The 16,028-nt window shown below is 34.2% G+C and overlaps 1 long non-coding RNA gene across 1 annotated transcript; it reads right to left on the reverse strand.

Moving 5' to 3' along the window:
* Positions 1 to 4,665: 4,665 nt before the first annotated feature.
* Positions 4,666 to 11,174, reverse strand: LOC149806831 (uncharacterized). The gene is made up of 2 exons (XR_016421092.1): positions 8,783 to 11,174; positions 4,666 to 8,341 (listed from the first exon to the last, which is right to left on the reverse strand). It is a non-coding gene; the product is annotated as an uncharacterized LOC149806831 (long non-coding RNA).
* Between the last annotated feature and the right edge of the window lie 4,854 nt (positions 11,175 to 16,028).

Below are 16,028 nucleotides of genomic sequence, written 5' to 3' on the forward strand. Positions count from 1 at the left end.
TTTTGCAGCGAGTTTTCATGATTATATGCTAATCTGCAAGACATGTCAATAAATCGCTTGTTCTTCGAACTGTTCATCCATTGCTAGTTCTTAATTTCGTTTCTGAGCGAACATACAAGTCCATCAAGGGTTGCTGATCAACATTATTTCTGCCAGTCACTTTTAACATTTCTTCTTATAAAGAATTGACAAATATTGCGATAGACTCCATAGAAACACACCGCGTTTACAAATACATGATTGGCGCCATAGTTATTCTTTCCTGTCCTAAAATGCCCATTGCGAAACGTGTTGATAGTCTAAGTCCCATCACAAGTACACAAATATATATCAAAAGATGAGGTGATACTGGAAATGGGGAAGAAAGATGCGCTATCAACCATTATTTGCGTAAAAAGTTTCCAAATTGTGTATTAAGAAGAAGTAGACTAAAGAAACTGCCAATTGCAAAGCAGTAAAGAAAATTGAATGTTGTTTATTACACTAGTAAGTGCAAATTTAATTCCCTCACTTAAAAAACATAGACTGTATAGAAGCTTGATATAAAGACCCTTCAGCACAATCGTTGAAATGTAGCTACAGGCTACATTATGGTTGAAAGGAAATCGCTATCGCTTATTTTCAATGACTATGTATTCTTTCGAACATTGTCAATAGTCGTAATGGGCCTTCTTTCCCCTTGTCGCACCAAAGGCCAAAATATAGATCTAAGTGATCAAACATAGTGTTAGGGATCTAAGTGATTAAGTAATGTGTTAGGGATCTAAGTGATCAAACATGGTGTTAAGGATCTAAGTGATCAAACATGGTGCTAGAGATCTAAGTGATCAAATATCGTGTTAGGGATCTAAGTGATTAAATATGGTGCTAGGGAACTAGTAAGTGATTAAACGTGATGTTCGGGATCTATGTGATCAAATATGGTGTTTGATCTAAGTGAACAAACATGGTGTTAGGGATCTAAGTAATGAAACATGGTGTTATGGATGTAAGTGATTAAAAATGATGTTAGGGATCTAACTGATTTAATTTTATGTTAGGGGTATAAGTTATTAAGCATGGTGTTATGGATCTAAGTGATTAAATTTGACGTTAAGGATCTTAGTAATTACACCTTATGTTAGGGATCGAAGTAATTACAAATGATGTTAGGGATCAAACTGATTAAATCTGATGTTATGGATCTAAGTGATAAAACATGCTTTTAGAGATCTAAGTGATCAAACGTGGTGTTAAGGATCTAAGTGATCCAATATTGCGTTAGGGATCTAAGTGATTAAATATGGTGTTAGTGATCTAAGTTATTGCACATGGTGTTAGGGATCTAAGTGATAAAAAGTGGTGTTAGGGATTTAAGTGATCAGTTATGATGTTAGGGATCTAAGTAAATAAACATGATGTTATAGATCTAAGTGATCAAACATGGTGTTAGGGATCTAAGTGATCAAACATGGTGTTAGGGATCTAAGTGATTAAGTAAGGTGTTAGGGATCTAAGTGATCAAACATGGTGTTAGGGATCTAAGTGATCAAACATGGTGTTAGGGATCAAAGTGATTAAGTAAGGTTTTAGGGATCTAAGTGATCAAACATGGTGTTAGGGATCTAAGTGATCAAACATGGTGTTTGGGATCTAAGAGATTAATCTATAAGCATAATGACTCAAACCGTAGATAAGAAATACCAAAATTTGGACTGCAAAAACTAAAAATCGAAGACTGTCTGAAATTACATCTTTTGGTTGTATTGATATTGATGAGTATGTAAAATACCCAATCTAATATAGCCAAATCGACATTCTCTACTCCTACCCTTTCCTGATAAGAGTTATCATATCTAATAGTGATTTTACCTACTGAACAATGTATTCATTGTGTTTCTTATCCATCAATGAAAATATAATACTGTTTGTATAGGAACATAATTGTAAATGCACGTATAGGTCACACATCACAAATAAATTTCTATAAAATAAACCACTGTAAACTCCGTGATATTGACAACTCATTATGTTTTGAATGTCTCAGTACTTAGGACCAAACCTATACTTCACAGCATAGAATCATGCTTAATGCATGATTCCATGAAGAGAGAACCATATGAATAGAACGTTCTTGCAACGTATAACGCCCATTCTGTACTTAAGGACATCACCGCTACTTTTTATGACGGTTCCTAAACCAACTGTTCAATGTAAAACAAACTAATAGTGCATCAAGATAATCTTTTCACCATCGCATTAAATTAATGATAGACCAACTTTGAAAAGACATTTTTGCCTCTTTGTCCCTTCACGTTATGAACCATGCATTATTATGTATTGTGAGCATTACTTATTATATGAAGATAAATGCAAATGACACGAATCTAAGAGTGCGTTGATCCAAATATGCACTAAATAAATAAATTGCGTCACAGGCCTGTATACCCTCTTTTTAATGTTCGTCCATTTCAAGATTGGTTCTAATCATTTAGCTTTATTACTATCGCGAGTCCTATAACCAGCCTTGATTTACTTCAAAGACGTTTGTGTGTTTGTCGGGTGCATACGTTTTGCTTTACAAAGAGAAGCGACTGCATACCAACATCAGCAATGCCGTCCGATACCCGTGTATCCTGTTTTGTATGTCAACCCATGCCTTGACTGCTTAAGTAACAATGTGGTTCCTCAAAAACAAATAGGTACAGTTCTCCTTGTGATCATGGTCAATGTGCATTGTTTTTAAACGAAACCATCTTTTATTAAATTTGATTTAAAAAATGCACAAAACATGACTATATGGGTAATGCTTCAAAATAGCTTTAGGAGCTCTGGGTGGCCGAGTGACCTAAAGCGGTCGCTCTACATTTCACCTTTCTTCTAGTCTCGGCACAGCCAATGTGGGTAAGTGAGAACGCTTGACAGTAGCTTCCCGTAGGACGATGGTTCTTCTCGGCGTTTCCCATTTTCTTCTTGCACCAAACATACTAGCTGCCACATTTAGCCTATCTTTTGTCGGTTATATTAGCGGAGTCAAAAGTTTAGGGCAATGACTTTGGATAAATAATATCAATAATGTAAACGGACGATACATACAAAAGTTGTTTCATTCAGCAGTAACTCAGTAATATATTCTTTGTATCGTGCATATATATATATACACACAAATAAGAAAATTGAAACATAATTTGTTTCCTTTTCTTTTCTTTACACCTCTTACTTTATGTAGGCGATGCCATGCCTTTCCTGTAAACTGCCGTTTCAGTGGAAGCCGCCATTAGTGAAGGGATAGAATGTATGCATTTTTCTAAGACTTTATATTTCCACATAAAAATGGAGTCATTCTTCAAGAAGTCAGCAAAATTCTCATTTTTTTGTTGTTTTTTTTTTTACAAATACTTGTATTATTCTAGGAGCTTATTGGGGGCATTTAATTCGGTCAATATATTTGTGCATGATATGTCTAATTGATTTTGAATTTTACTTTATTTTCTGAAGTATTACTGGGTAATTGTGAATTCAGTGCATACTAAAGATTATTATTAAATGAATAATTTAGAGTATATATATATATATATATATATATATATATATATATATATATATATATATATATATATATATTCGAATTTCTTCAGTAAAGATTTAAAACTGCGTATTTCTTATATGACTTAGCAATACTTTCCTTTGTAATTATTTGATTGTTTCTAATTCATGCTTGAAAGACTCTCTACAATCCTCTTCTGTAAAGAGTAATGCAATGGAAGAAATGTTAGTGTTGTTGCATTTTCGTGATTATGAAGGATAGAAATAAAACCTTTGCAGATTCTGTGCTAAAATTAGTATTTCATCTTTATTGGTGTTGATTTGGATATAATCATACATAACCAGTATTTCATCAGAATTGATGTTGATTTGAATGCAATCACAGATAATCAGAGATTTCATCATTGTTGCTGTTGATTTGGATACAAACATATATAATCAGAGATTACAACAGTGTTGGTGTTGATTTGGATACAATCACATATAATCAGAGATTTCACGTGTTGGTGTTGCTTTAGATACAAACATATATAATCAGAGATTACAACAGTGTTGGTGTTGATTTGCATACAATCATGTATAATCAGAGATTGCATCAATGTTGGTCTCGACTTGGATACAATCATACATTATCAGAGATTGCATCAGTGTTGGTGTTGATGTGTATACAGTCATATATAATCAGATATTTTACTGAGATTTCATCAGTGCTTGTATTGATTTTGGATACAAACATAATCAGACATACTAGCGATAATTAAGGTTTGATTCAGCGTGATGCATAACGCACAAAACTAGACTATGTCGACTTCTGTCTAACAAGGCTGACAAATACACGGGTAATTTGCATGCAATCAAAAGTTAAGGCCATGACTTTGGATGGAATTTCCTGGATTTCATTTTTTCTTTCTTTCGCTTTTATGTTCAAAATTATTGCAGGTTTGGATTGTGTTAAATGTGGAAGTCTTCCAGAAATAATAGCGTTTTCAATGTGAGATGTAAAACTTGACAACGCCACTCAAAAGTATTTTCCATTCAGTAATAGGACATTGTCTGGTTGATACGTCATTATTGTCATCTAAATTAAATACAAATGTCACAAAAAATATACAAGCTGTCATTAATTAAAAGAACACCAAATGTGTTTCAAACATTATATTTCTTTCTTAATCTCTCCATCAATCATATATATAAATCAAATAATTTCACTTCATTATGTAAATCGTACAAAAATTCGGGATATAAACTTAAATTTTCTGTTTGCTCTTTATTAGGAACAATATTGCTAGACTGTAACGATGATAAATAGACACAGATCGAACTTAATAATAAAAACTAATGTATAATAATAAAATAATGCACGATCTAGCGAAAATATATGGAGGACATACATATTAAAAGCAAAACATTTTTGATATCTAAAAATCTAGTGCAGACCAAATTACATTTCAGTATTAAAATTAATCGCGTGACTGATTTGTTTTCGTAAATAATATAAAGTATTACATTAAAATATATACTCTGTACAGAATGTTACATAAGTCATCAAATAATATGAAAATTACGAAATGAGCTAAATAATTTTACTTTGCAAGCCTTGGTATACAAAAATATTGAACATATTTGACGGATGGAAGTGAAAACAAATGTACAGCTGAGGTTATCATATGGCGAAAAACAGTTATTTTATTCAATTAACCAGCACGATAAGTGTAGTGAACTAACTTCATTTCATTTACATGAATTAATTCGTGGCGTCATGATTGCAGCATTGTTGTATGGCCCTAATTAAAGAGAATTTATGTTATAATTAGTACTATTTTCTGTCGTCTTGAAAAATATCAGACCATTTTCTTGCAGATGTTGCACCTTATCGAACGTCCATTAATATACTGTCTCTATGACTAATGACGTATCCAGGTGAATAAAGCAATTTATCACATAGTCGGTACACTTTGCCTATAGTGTGTGCAGTTTAATAGTTCTGATATTATAACATGCGAACAAATCATTTTATTTGATTATGATTGTCCAGATATGCCCATGAAATTATTGTGAAGTATTCTCTTTGCTGATTGGCTGATATCGTGGGATATTCGACTTGCGAAAGGGAATTGGGGAAAAATGGTCTCGTTTGTTTCACTAATGCCAATTTACCCCCACAGGGGTTTGTTGTGTCATGTAAAACATATCATAACATGAAAAAGGTAAAACCCTCATAACAAGAACTATATCTATAGCTATATATGTAGCATGGATTCCACCCTATATACAAGCTTGGTTTAAATGTGAATTTACTAAGTAAATAAACTCAACTTTCTTCACAGAAGAATGTAGACATAAATCGGTCTCCCTAACTGGCGGAATTTTATCCAACCACAGCATATTTACGCGGCAAATATGTGATGCAAGTCCGATTCAAAACGAGATGCGTTTACGTCTTCTGTACAATCTAATGTTCCAAATAAAATACTGCAAATATCCGATCACAAATACATTACAGTAAATATGTGTATTTCTGCATCCAGTAATCTCCTTTTCACAAAAATATCGCAACAATATCTTTTATTTATAGTTAGCAAAAATGTATAATATACATTTACTATTTCAACTTTGTTTGGGACTATTTTTTATGCACAAGAAATGAAAGGTATAGCATCTGTCAGAATGAACGAAATTAGTCATTCTTCTTTCTATCTAAATAATTTCTACTGAAATAAAACTATGTGATAAAAAGAATCTCAGATGGGTAATGATTTAAGATTCAATTTATGAAGCTCGTTAAATAACGTCCAGCTTTTGCTTGCCAAGGCTCGCAAAAGCAGGGAATTACAATTCGTTTCATAAATTCAATATTAAATCATTACCCATTTGAGATCTTCTATTATTTTATATAATAAATTATTTAAAAACACATATGACGTCGAACATAGTGTCTTTACGTTACGTAAAGCAAAGGTGTAATGTCTGAAGCATCCCAATACGCTGAAGTGTCATTGTGCTACACGTAATTATGGCCAGTCAAAAAAATTATTTGTCTCACGTGATGAAGAGTCTTATACAAATGCTCAGTTGCAAACAAAATTTATAAAATGGTATGAGTCGTTTCAGTAGTTTGCTCACCACGACTCTCACAATATAAAAATTATTCAACTTTAATAAATTTCGTTTGATATAGGCACTGATGTAGTTATCTCTGTTGTTCATTTGTTCATTGAACTCTTATGCGTTTATTAACAAAATAGAAAAAGCATAATAGTGAAATAAACAAGGAAGAGAAATTTCGCTGCTTCATATATTGTAACTAAAAGTAAACGCATCGAGACAGACAGACTTTTTAACAATTTTGATATTTCACCTCATAAAGGATACTGTGGTAGACTCTCTCTCTCTCTCTCTCTCTCTCATCACTAATATATAAGGCTACAAAATGACTGACTCCCATCTGCATTCCTTGCTCATTGGTACGTTTTTCAAAGGCAAGGTAATGCACAAAATAAGCATACGATACAGACAATTTTAGAGGGCTGAGATTTGTATTATGAAGTCATGTGTTCTTTTTATTCAGTATCACTGCTTTTACGCTTTATTCTATACCTACAAGAAGAATGACGAAAGCATCATTCTCATTGACTTGCGTGGCCGCGAGTAATAAACTAGACATAGCATGTTAACTTGTGCTTTAATTCCCCAGTAATTCGTTTTCACTGAAACGAAAAATGCAATCGGTTCTTCCATTACGTACGTGAAAATTGTCACGAAGAAAGTTATTTCAATTATGAAATGTTTGACACGAAAATATCATGACATACCTAATAACACAGTATGACAATCAATTCTCTTACTTGGTAGAAGCAAAGGCTATACCATAAAATCATGTCATATTACCAGATATAAAATAAAATAAAAAACATAAAAAAGAAACAATATAAAAATACAAATAAAATCTTCACTCTTTAACAAGAATTCTGTACAACGCGTACAGACAACAAAATGAAATTATCTTTTAAAATGTATTTTTATAACACTGGCCATGTTGATCACAGTAAGTGTAGCACATACAAATCAATTATTATTAAAACTGTTCTCTCTTCTTATAATAAGAGAAGATATTCCCATTCATCTCATTCATCCTAAAGGTATCTTTCAGACACAAACTAAACTTTGACTTGGAAAAAAGATAAGACAGATATAAACGTGCACTGTTGATTTCTTCTAAACAGATGAACATACAATAATATTCAAATAAAAATAATATTCTATATAGCAAAATGCGGTATCTTATTAACAAATTTCAAAATTTAATAATTTGTTTGTTCAACAGTAAAACTAACCTTAACTAAACAAACCCGTAGTAACTTTATTTACGAGTATGAAAAAGTGACCATAAGCGAGTACAGACAATCTTGGCAAAGTTGATCATGTATGCATAAGAAAATATATTAGATCAATTTTATGTACTCTAGTGCGTATTCGTCTGTATAAAAGCATACTTTCACGTATTTCTACTACACACAGTTTGGAATACAGTCACACTGAGCGTCGCAGCATTCATGTTATATAATTATTTTAAATAACATGTGCTCTCTCTTGAATATGTACCTTTAAGAGTAATCGCTGAGAAAAAGTTTTGAGTGTATCTTCAGGAATATGCTGATAATACTTTTGGTCGTATCCATTCACCGTCTATTCATACGTATCTCTCTCCGGGAAACGTTAGGTGGAAATTCATTCGCGGTCTTCATACATCCGCTTTCTTCATACAGGGTGATCAAACGTTTCCATACTTCATCACATTGTAGAAGGTTCCTGTTCCCTGTATGAAAATTATTACATTAGTAAAAGGAACAGATAAGTCACCTTATTTTCCAGCTTGAAATTAGCATATACAGAAACGAAGGACTCGGTTTGGTAAACAATCGAAACAGCAAACCTATCGAAACCAAATAGCCTAGGGTTTCATAATCACGGGTCGTATTAAGACGTGTAGAAAACATAACTCTAAGTCGTGATCAGTTTGTGTGATTGATTCATTTCGCAGAGATTCAAATATTTCGCTGTTTGATGCACTGAATGAATACATTATTATGCAGTGGTTGTTTCTGTTGCTTGTCGAACACTGTGTGTAGCCTTATCGAAAGGTGTATATCACTTTATAGAAGAGTGTGTGGCACCTTATAGAAAAGTGTGGCACCTTATAGAAAAATGGCATTTTGTTAAGACAACTTTAGATGTTCTTTCTAATAAGTCTACTTACCCACAATGACAAGCCCCTTTCTTGCCCTGGTTAGAGCCACATTTATCTGGTGGTGATCGGTAATAAAGCCTAGATTCCTCTTGCACCAGCCCAGTGTGGGGTTGCGTTCTATCATGTATTCAGGTAGGGATCTCACAGTGCTGAACAGTACATAGTCCCATTCTCCACCTAAGCATTATTATAATATGTCATTCTGAATTATTTTCATTTAAATGTAATGTTATCGCCTTAGCTTCAAAATGAAATATTATGTCGTAGGGGGTTGTACAAAGACAGTTGATCTAGTTTATCTTTGCTGTGCGTTGACATGTGTCGCTGTTCAGAGACCTATCAACGAATTATTGTCTGGCTATTTCCCAATCGATTAACCATCAATATGTTCTCATTGTCATAAAATGAAAGTAAATACCTGTTTATAAAATTCTCTAAAAATAGATAGAGCGTGAACATTTTATACGTTTAAATCATACAGTGAATATACATTTTAATCCCAGTATTATTATTGATTGAAAAGGATTTACAAATCTTGAATGCTAGTAACACAAATTGCAGTGACAGCAAGAAGCACAAACTCCAGTGATACCAGTTTTGGAAGATGACGGCTGAGCATGACAAAAATGCCCTACACTGGAATTTTAGTACCGAGTATGGGCGCCCGCACACAGGGATTTCGCATAGGTCAAGGGGGTCACGTGAGCCCCCACCCCATCCCCACCCCCGGAAATCATACCGCAAATAAAATTTCCCGCGTTTACGCACGGAAATACGCAACTAATTCTCCCGACCGTGACTGACTGACCATCCCAGCCCTGCAAAAATCATGCGGGCGCCCATGTATGCACCCTTATGTTTATTTCTCGTGCTAGCAAATAAAAGTTTGTTTATACTTAAGACGAGATGTTTTATGTGACCATAATCACGCATTATCCATTAAATACCACATCACGAATTCATTACTCTAACTAAAGTTGTCTGTTTATATGATACGCTTGGAACAATCATGTATGGGATATAGATTATGTGAGAACTGAAAAAGAAAACAGACTGACCAGTAACAAGTAAACTTGTGTATCATTTTCGTCCTGAGTAACTGACGAGAACAGGCATGCAATTATTTACCTGGATGGACTATCACGTACACACTAACATGTACACACTAACATGTACACACTAACATGTACACACTATCACGTACACACTAACATGTACACACTAGATGATGTCACTTCTATTCCAAAATGTACTACCATTTATCGTGTACGTACAAACCACGAAAGCCTGTATATATTGAAAAACTTTAAGCTACTTATCGTATAAATTGCTCAGGGTACAGGAAGTCTGCAGTGATCTGTCTTTCACAAGAACATTAATGATTACTGTCAATTCTTCCGTGTTCCTTGTAATATAGGTTTCAAATGACAGTAGCAGATTTCCCAAAAGTTATTTTACTTCAGAAGTTGCATAATATATATAATGTTAGAAGTTAAGACGCTTTTCTCTCTCAATCAGGGGCCCTGAGTGGCTGAGTGGTCTAAAGCGCTCACCGTTACGGATCACTGTCGTCTCACCTCTGTCTGCGTGGGTTCAAGTCTCGGGCTCGGCCAATGTTGGTACGTGTGAAAGCTTGCCACTAGCTTATCGTGGGCCGGTTCTTTTTTTTTTTTCTAGGGGTTTTCCCGGGTTCTTCCTCAACCATTTATAGTGGCTATCTTTTGGTGAAAAATGGCGTTAAACAATACAACAGCGACAACAATAACTCTCTCAATCAACTTCTTACTACGACATTATTTTGTGTAATTATATCAGAAAAGTCAATGAATTTTATTTGAGACACATACACATACAGCTAATACAGTATATGATAGAGTAACGTACTATATTTTTAATGTATACCGTGCACACAATGATAAACATCTTCGACCCAGATCTACCGATACGCCAACAGATCAAAGCGATACGCCGGCAGATCAAAGCCAGTGTACACTATTCATATTTCCTATAATTTATCGTGTATGTGCACACAAATGCCAGCAGCATAAATCTTTATCTCTCATCACAGTATGCAAGATCTACACAAGTCATTCTTCGTATGATTTATCGTGTATACCGTGAATACAACCGTCAACAGCATAAACCCAGATCAACCGCCACATTATGTCCTGGCAGATCAGTCTAAATTAATCGTTCTACATATGATTTCAGGAAAACAACATAAACCTGCTCTGCCAGATCTGGGTAGACCCTATTCGCAGTTAGTGCGTAGTAAAATCAAGGATAAATATATACTACACATAAAAGGGCGACTTAATAAAGTTCTTCAAGCTCACCTACAAGTTGTGAAGATATTATTGCACAAATTGTGACTTATTGTTAAGTCTATTGTAAATGATAGAGCAAATACCCAAGAATGAAAATCATCGCATCTGATGATAAAGGGGATAAAAAAGTTGTACGAAGTATAAAATCATCGCATCTGATGATAAAGGGGATAAAAAAGTTGTACGAAGTATAAAGTTGGAAAATAATCAATGATGTATAAAATATAGTTAGACTGTTACAACTGTACCCTGGATTTACAATTGGAATCGTTCCTTAAGGAAAACGATAATTTGTATTGATTTCGAATAAAGATGTTTTAAAATGGTGATCAAATATAATGTGCAAATTAGTTCTAAAATGATGATAGCATCGCTGATAAATTGATTGTACGAGAGAAGGCATAAAAACCTTAATCTGTGATATGAATATGGGTGCAAATGCATCATATTTTTTTTACCCTATTACATTTGTGCATGTGTTTTTATATCCTGCATTTCGATTCACATGCATATATTTTCACATATTTCTGAATTTAAAATATAAACGATGTGATAATTATTGTGCGAAATAACGTGAAAGCGTATACACGTACTCCGAGAACTAAATTATTGAATCGATCAAAGAACTGAATTAATTCGGGCAGTGTTGACTTGGAATACTGAAGTCGTAATGCAGTTATTATCAAACCTTCCTTACAGATTCATTTTAAAGTTCTTTTTTTCAGCCGATGAAAGTTGTTGAGACATACGTATTACTTGTTTCCTTCTAAGGCAATAACTAGAATATTTCATTTATTGGAAAGGCATACATGATATGAGAATCTGACAAATTTTGTGCCTGCAGCCCGGAGGCAAGCAGAATTTTGGGTCCGGTCCACCACATCATGAATTAGGGAATCCTCACGGGTTTCTATATGATATGAAGTATAGAATATGTTCTTTTTCAAAATGTTTCGACAGAAATACATTACAAAAGGAAAGAAATTGTGAATGATTCGTTTTGAAAGTTAAACATTAAATTTGTACCTTTTCATGCCTTTCTGCTTTGTCTTTTGCCACTGACTTTAAGTTGGGCTAGAGGTTATTTTTCTGGCTGCGCGCTGGGTGAGACCTAGTGTCATACGGAACCTTTTACCTAGCACTACTGTGTAAAAGGTAGAGGGGAAAATATAATATAATTTCCTTATGGGATACACATTTTTATCAGGATACGTTAAACTTGATGCTTTGATATTTTAAAAGCAGTAGGCTTTGTATCAGAGAAGTCCTGGTCACAGAACGCTTTGATATTATGTGGTGTTTGTTAGAGACTCATGCAGATCCTCTATAATCTTGGTAGTCTGAAAGCCCTGATTACACACCCGTAATTGGCTGTACAATATAATCGAATAATTATAGCCGTAAATCATATGGAATATTCAAGTTACTTATTTTGCATGTAAGGGATGAAGTAAATCGTTTTACTTGATCAACATTATTTGAAACATAACTTTAAGATATCCATTACAAAGAAATATATTATTTTCACCAAGCTGAAAAGCGTATAGATCATTCTTTTGTGAACCAAAATTCCTGATTTTAGTTAGTGTCTAGTTTATGTTGAAGTTTTACAACACAGAAATGTATCTATGGGCGAATTCATGAATATGGTTGAAAAGTGGTGAGAACACCGAGAAATCAAAGAGTTATGCGCTGAAATCACCTATTTTCAATCCCTTGGGATTCGGACCATGTCAAAAGACGTAATTTGCCATCGTACCTCCTTGTTGTCCCAATAGATAAGAAATATCAAATTTTTTAAACCTCAGAAACTACAAATAGTAGACTGTCTTAAATTAAATATATTTGTTGGTGTTGATACTGGAGAGTATGTAAACTATCCAGCCTAAAATAGCCAATCCACACTCTCTACCCTTACCCCTTCCTGGGAAGAGTTATCATATCGGAAAATGTACTTAATTTTCCGCCACTGTAAAATGGATTCATTTAGTTTATTATCCATAGATGCAAAAAATAAATATCGTATAGGTAGTAATTTAATTGCAAATACATGTATAGAACCAATGTAAGGCTAGTTGTTAGCTATAGGACATACAACACGAAAACAATATTGATTCAATTCCTATATAATAAACTCTTCGAAACACCATTATATTGACAATTCGATGTGTTTCGAATTTGTAAATAATCAGGACCCAATCCGTATTTCACAGCATAGAACCATTCTTGATGCTTGCTGAGACGTACTTGAAACGAATATCACCACACTTGAGGTGAACACCGCTGTCTTTATTATCAGGGTTCCTAAATAATACCTAGTAAAATAAAACAAATTGACAGTGTCATGTTGTCTTTTTTTAAAAATTGCTTAGGGGCTCCCGGATGCCGAGGGGTCTAAGGCACTAGCCCTACATCTAACCTCTGTCTGAGTCTCAGCTCAACCAATGTGGGAACGAGAGAAATCTTGACAGTGGCTTCCTGTGGGATGGTGGTTCTTCTCGAGGGTTTCCCGGTTTCTTCTTCACCAAATATACCAGCGCCCATGTAGAGAGCCTATCATATCAAGGTTATTTTAGCGCAATCAAAAGTTGAGGGCGATAGCTTTGGATAAATAACATAAATAATAATAACGGACCTACACTGGCTATCCATTCGATCCAGAATCAAACACAAAATTTGTTCTCTGTGCTACCTTTCACTGTCGAACTCTAGTTCAACATACCTATCCGATCTCACCAGTCTGTACAGACCATCAAGATATTTACGCTCCTCTTCTGACAATCGTATACTCATTATTCCCACTATGAAAACAAAGTCATATGGACAGCGTTCTTTTGCATACCAAGGCCCAGCAACATGGAATGAATTGCCCACTGAACTTAGACACAAAGACACAGTGATCACATTCAAGAGGGCTCTCAAAACTCACTTATTTCGACTGCAAGAACAAACTTAAAGACCTAATAATGTTTCCTACCTGAAATATTCTCAGCATGTTTCTTTATTTTTTTAATATTTTTCTAATTTCATGGTGTTTGTTTTTGTAATAATATTATTATATTTTTTTTATCTTATAAGTGTTGTCTAATGTTGTAAAGCGCTTAGAGCTTCTAAAGATTAGGCGCTATACAAAGTCCTCATTATTATTATTATTATTATTATTATTATTATTATATACCGCTACGGTGGCCTAGTGGTTAGAGCGTCCGCCTTGGATGCGGGAGGTCGTGGGTTCGATCCCCTGCCGAGTCATACCAGAGACTTAAAAAATGGTACTAACAGCTGCCTCGCTTGGCGTTCAGCATTAAGAGGTTAGTGTTAGGACTGGTCGGCCTGGTGTCAGTATAATGTGACTGGGTGGGACATCATGCTACATGTCTGTGGCATGATGTCCCGGTGCTAGACATCACTATAAACTGCCACATTGCAGACATCGTAGCGATATGACTGAAAAATTGTTAAAGCTACGTTAAAAATAAAAATCACATCACATCACATCACATTATTATTATATAAAGGTTGTTTCATTCAACAGGAACTCATTCATATATTCCTTGCATCATACATATATACAAAGATCAGCAAATCGGAACGTATAGTTTTTGTGTTTTTCACACCTCTTTGTTTATGCTGTTGCTGCCATGCGTTTCTGATAAGCTGCCATTTCATTGGAAGCCGCTACTTATGAAGGGAAAGAATGCACGAATTTTTCTAAGACTTTATATGTACACGTAAAAATGGATCTTGAAGAAGTCGGCATCGAATTGTTGATTTTTGTTAGTTTTACAAACATATGCATTCTTCTAAAGCCTTTTGGGGGCATTTAATTCGGTCAATACATTTGTGCATATGCCAAACTGACTGTGGCTTTTACTAATTGTTTCCAAAATAGCGCGGAACGTGAATTCTGTTTCTAGCATATACTTGAAAGACTCTCGGCGAACCTCTTTTATGAAAAGTAATGTATTGGAACAAATGCTTGAGAAGTTCTATTTTCGTAATTATGGGCGATGGAAATATAAACTTTGTTGATTCTGTGCTAAAATCGCTATTTCATCAGCGTTTATGTTAATTTGACACAATCATACATAATCACTATTTCATCAGTATTGGTGTTGATTTGGATACAATCATATGTAATCAGTATTTTATCAGTTTTGGTGTTGATTTGGATACACTTATACATAATCAGTATTTCATCAGTGTTGGTGTTGATTCGGATACACTTAAGCATAATCATTATTTCATCAGTGTTGGTGTTGATTTGGATACACTTATACATAATAATCAATATTTCATCAGTGTTGGTGTTGATCTGGATACACTTAAACATAATAATCAGTGTTTTTATTTGTTGATTTGACACACTCATACATAATCACTGTTGTATCCAAAATCAACACCAGCGCTAGCGAAATAATACATAATCATTATTTTGTTTGTAGCAGTGTTGATTTGGATACACCTATAATCATTATTTCATTAGTGTTGATGTTGAGTTGGATACACTTATACATAATCGATATTTCGTTAGTGTTGGTGTTGATTTGGATACAGTTATACATAATCCGTATTTCGTAAGTGTTGGTGTTGATTTGGATACAATCATACATAATCTGTATTTCGTTAGTGTTGGTGTTGATTTGGATACATTTATACATAATCTGTATTTCGTTAGTGTTGGTGTTGATTTGGATACAGTTATACATAATCTGTATTTAGTAAGTGTTGGTGTTGATTTGGATACAATCATACATAATCAGAGGTACTAGTGATAATTAACGTTTGCTTGATCGCAATACATAGCGCACATAGCATGTCAGCTTCTGTCTAACAAGGCGAACAACTACATGGGCTGTTTGCGCGCAGTCAGACGTTTAGGGCGATATCTTAATTTATGGCTCTTATATTCAAAACTGTTAGAGGTT

This window comes from Sinohyriopsis cumingii, chromosome 1, assembly GCF_028554795.1.
Source record: "Sinohyriopsis cumingii isolate HCF-2022 chromosome 1, ASM2855479v2, whole genome shotgun sequence".
NCBI classification, from domain to species: domain Eukaryota; kingdom Metazoa; phylum Mollusca; class Bivalvia; order Unionida; family Unionidae; genus Sinohyriopsis; species Sinohyriopsis cumingii.